This window comes from Quercus robur, chromosome 5, assembly GCF_932294415.1.
Source record: "Quercus robur chromosome 5, dhQueRobu3.1, whole genome shotgun sequence".
Classification (NCBI taxonomy): Eukaryota; Viridiplantae; Streptophyta; class Magnoliopsida; order Fagales; family Fagaceae; genus Quercus; species Quercus robur.
The window spans coordinates 57,690,732-57,696,231 of record NC_065538.1 but is presented as its reverse complement, the minus strand read 5'-3'; positions in this window follow the sequence as shown (position 1 = coordinate 57,696,231).

The window sequence follows — 5,500 nt, the reverse complement described above, 5'->3', positions numbered from 1 at the left end:
GATATTTGACCAAATAGTCGAGTAAGTAGGTATTCCAAAAATGCAGTGTCACATTAATTGGCTACCATTGGCTACGATTACAAGAGAAATTTCAGTGTTTCAGCCTGTGGGGTTGCATTATTTGTAAGAGTGATGGTTCTGAGACCAAAGTGATGCTTTTAACCTCTAAATGTTTAATGACCAAAGATAATGAACACCGTTATGTTTACACACCATGATGTTTACAGACATTCAAAATGACCAAAGATAATAAACACTGTGATCTTCAAAATTTGTTTTGTGAAAGACCAAACATAATTAATAAATTAATATAGCGAACTTGCTGCGTGAAAGACAAAACATAATTAATATAGCGAAGTTTTAAGGTGACCAAGTTCCAACTCTGAATGCACGTCACCAACCCGCTGCTGTAGCACCAACTATAGTCATATCAAACTCCTTCAATCGCAGCACATACGCCAACAGACGCTGCTGTTTAGCCAAGTCATGTTCAATGCTCTGCATGTGCTGGTCAACAGCTTGACACTGTTTCATATCCACACTCACATGAATACACAATTGTGAAATTGGATGCACAGATGTCTCATTTACATCTAATGTTGCAACCATTGCCCACCTTTGATGTGACATTAGGAGCATTTAAAATCCTATTCATATAGTGTTTTTCCTGAAGGGTTTGACATGACAAGCCCTAATAACTGAAATTGTAATGCTTGGACCATGAAATGAGGTTATAAATGCACCAGTGATATAATGTTAACTTTCTACCCTGCTAACTTCGTAGATTAATTAAGCTATAAGTCGCAATACCTCAACATCAAATCTTACAATGCGAAACAAGTTTAGACCTACTTCAACAAATGCATCATCACAAGTTCCAATAGATCAACAACTACATACATACACAGACCACTATAAAGGAAAATGGGTTGGAAAGAAGAGAGATTTCGTTAATATGCCAATATACACGTATGAGTCTTGGATGCGTCGGACACATCATGGTCGACAAACCTACAAAACTAAGTACAGATACCACCGCAATAGAGTTCACTATAGCAGAACCACCATGGTCAACGCTATACGAGAAAAGGTGTGAGTTAGAGGTGTATTGTCGATGGCACGGGTTACGAGTTCCTAAGGCACGCTCAGCTGAGTTACCTAGAGATGAACCTGCCAACATACTTGCTCGTCTTGAATAAGAGAACAATCAAATGCAAAGGCGACTAGACCATTTTCATGCTATCCAAAAAGTTAGGAAGCATCTAAAGGGAAAGGTGTAAGAGCGAGCCATCAAGTCTATTAATGAAATTACTGCATTAGATAATGAAACAGATATTTCAGACTTCTCAAATTCAAGCAATGATGATTTTCAAAATTTCTACCTACGAACATTAGATGTTGTTGTTAATGTCTACACATTATGTGTAATACATAATGTTGTTAATGTGAGACAAATGACGATTATGTATGTTCAACTTTTGCAACTCTAAAGATTAATTGTTTATTACTTTTGGCTAAGTTTATGTGAAATCAGTTTCTCATTTTTTTCATACGTGTTCTTTGTTGCTACATTCAAGTAATGTGCTTTGGTTGGACAATGTCTTTTGCTTTGTCATGTAGGGAAAATTTTAGGAAGTGAAATGCCTCCAAATTATATTTATTGCACATTACTTGTAGAAAAATTTAATAGATTCAATACATACAGACTCATACAAACCATATAGACCAACTGCGCAAATGATTCAATAATACGAATAATTCATTTCTATGAGTTGTTTGAGTCACGATATCATATGTACGTATCTGTGTATCTTTGTTGTGATAGTGTCCTACTTTATATAGATACATTACATAAAGACTCGTCCAAACCAGACTAACCACTCACTCACTGAAAATCCATATGGCTCACACAACACACTCTTACAACGATATTTGGTTTGCTTAGAAATAGGGTAAAGGTCTAAAAGCCTGATCAGCCTCTAAAATGTTTCATTCAAGTTATTGGTTTGTTGTAGCATTTTTCGAAAGCTCCCTAATATTGCAATTGTGATGATCGAAAGCCATTGATGTAAAACTTGGAAGCATAGTTTTCTTCATGTAATTTTACATTGATGTTGAGGAAATGTAACTACATTTTGTACCTGTAAAGACTCCTTGAAAAGTTTGTAAGGGAATATGGGGATAAAACTCTCTACTGTTGCTACACTTGCTGCTCGTAATACTAGCATTTGGCAAGTGAGGTTAGAGAAGGCTAACATAGCTCGGCACTGTTCAACGAAGTCATGTACGCAGTTCTGCATGTGCTGCTCAATAGCTCAACACTATTGAACCCTATTCAGTCATATCATCCATGCTCACGTGAATAAACAGATATGTAACATTTTGCAATGCACTATTCTCAAGGATGTAGAGGACCTCTCAAAAGTGTAAGCAAAATTTTGGGGGTGAGCTGTCCATCATTGCTACACTTGATTGATGTAGCTCTGCATGTGATACTCAACATCTCAGCACTATTGAACCCTGACCACATGTACCCATCCCTACTCACATGAATACACAGATGTGCAACCCTTTGCAATGCACTGTTTTCGAAGAGGCAGATCATCCCTGAATTGATTATGCATCAATTTTGGGGGTGAGCTATTCACCGTTACTACACTGATGTTCATAGTATTACATGTGCTGCTCAATAGCTTCGCACTGTTCAACCCTGTCCAGTCAATACACAGATATGCCTTCTTTTGCAATGCACCATTTTCAAGGATGTAGAGCATGGCTGAAAAGTTTATGATACATTTAACACAGCTCAGCACTGTCTCATCAAGTCATGTCAGATGAAGCACAGGAATGCTGAATAGTCTTCAACAAGACATACCAAACTGTTCAGAGAAAAGTCTTAAACCATACTAGTGATCAAAGTCCCTAATTAAATATAAGCATAAACATCACTAGTTTAAATTTTAAACAGGTTATCCTAGTCCAAACTCTGATGGTCAACCAAGTGAAATATTGAGACACTAAGCACAACAGGCTTCCTTTCAATCACCTCAAAGACATAGACATCTCCTCCTAAATTATTGTCTTTCGAAAATGCAACCCATCCTTTCCCGAATCTCATTGCTTTAATATGTTTGGATGGAGGGTAATAGCACAAGACATTGAAGTGTGACAAATTGCTTCCCAATAATATACTTGCTTCCCATATATGTTTCCAAGCCATATTTAAGAGAACATCATGATCACATTATGTATAAAGGCTCACCATATTATGTGGCCGCGAGATACCCATGAAAGAAGGATTTTTAGGCTTGAACTTTTTGGCTGCTTGGATTGCTCTCTCTCTTTCTCTGGACATAATCGGTAATTTTTTTAGAACAAACTTTTCTCTGACTTCATGTTTTATGGGTCTATACATTGAGGAATAAATGTTTGTATCTTCATCTAAGTCTATTATTTTTACCTGATGATCTTCCAATTTACAATTCTTCCTGGTGGATATTGAATCTCAATGGCAGTCTTATCAAATATAAGAACATGGAAGCTTGAATTTCCTTCATATCTGAAGACTAAAAAATAACCATAACAGATAGAATGGTATTTAGCGAAATCCTGCCAACCATTACAAAACCAAATGTTGTTATCAGCTTTCTTCAATCCCACTTGCCAAATACCACCATAGGGAGCAATGACTGTAGCTACGGTGGATAGCTCAGCATTGTTGAACCCTGACCAGAATTACCCATACACACTCACGTGAATACACAGAGCATCGCAGAAAATTTTATGCATCAATTTCGGGGGTGAACTGTCCACCCTTGCTACATTGATGTTCGCAGTGCTGCTCAACAGCTTCGCACTGTTGAACCCTGTCCAGTCATATCACCTACACGTACATCAATACACAGCTATGCATCCTTTTGCAATGCACCGTTTTTAAAGGATGCAAAGTATCCATGAAAAGTTTATGATACATTTAACACAGCTCAGCACTGTCTCGTCAAGTCATGTCAAATGAAGCACATCAATGTTGAATAGTCTTCACGTGAATAAATACGCAACCTCTTTTACAGTACACATCACCAGCCCGCTGCTGTAGCACAAGCTATAGCCATATCAAACAGCTACCTCAACGAATCACATGCACCCACAGACGCCACTGAACAATATACTGTCAAGTCATATCATCTTTATTCACGTGAATACTTATAGTCACATCTATGTGAATACTTGCCCTTGCAAACCCCTATATAAAGTCTCATTTACATCTACCCTTACAAAACATCTACACATACCGAAATCCCATTTACATCTACCCTTGCAAAACTTTTACGCATACCAATCTAAAGTCACATTTTCCAATGTCAATGCGCAATTGGATGCTACCTCGTTTTCCAGATAACTATAGAAGGGAAAGAGATTCTAACAAGAGGGAATACTATGCCAGACTGCGGCGGGAGTAGGACTTTTGCGTGAACAAGTCCAATGCTCTGCACAATGATCTCCTGCGACTCGGAGCGCCTCTTGTCAATCGTAGCTCGCTCACATTGCCATGGTAAAACATGCATCAATATGAGCATGCAGTGACGAAAAAAAAAAAAAAAAAAAAAAAAAAAAACGAGAGAACAATCTTATGATACTTCGTAGGTCCAGGTATCATATGCTACAATTGGCGGAGGAGCTAGCCGCCGCAACAAACAAGCAACTCACTCTGGCAAAACGTAATAATGTCCTCAACTACGAGGACTACTTGTCAAAATGAATGCCTATGTGGTGTGTGTGTTATGTCTAGGGTTAAGTTAACAATGTTAGTGTAAGTTATTTTATGTTTTCTGTGTTATGTCGTAGGTGCTTATTGAAAAACATCATATGTGAGAATATTTAACTTTTATGCATTATGTGAGAATAATCTATATTACGAATAACGTGCATGCTTCTCATAATCAATAATAAGGTTTACATAGTACAAATGCAACCATACATATAAGACATAGTTAAGCAAAATAGTTCTCCAACAAAATCTAATTACACCACGACACGACACGATTACTCTTCATCTGACATCTCCACGTTTGACTGATAAATGGGATCAGCAAGAAGTGATTGCATGAACTGTGCATGCTCGTACCACCCTTCCTACACTGACTCTCAAATCTCGACTTGGGTCCGATATCGATTAAGATGTATCTTCATTCGATTATTTTCTTCTCTTATGTGGTTCAATGCTTTACGAAGTTCGTCGATGGTGTCTCTAGGCATCTGCAATACGAATCACCGAGGCACTGGCAACTTAAAACCAACCAACTCATCATAAAACATTTGCTATTCATGAAATAACCAAGCCCACTCCTGTCTCATGGTATTGTGAACGTAAGCACTATTTCGCAAATTTGGATTGATTGGATAGCTGAACTCATCTTCCAATACCCAACAACGACCCATAGTAGTGAACACATCATGAGGCCTATAGAGTTGTGGGTTACCAGAACCATACATTGATACT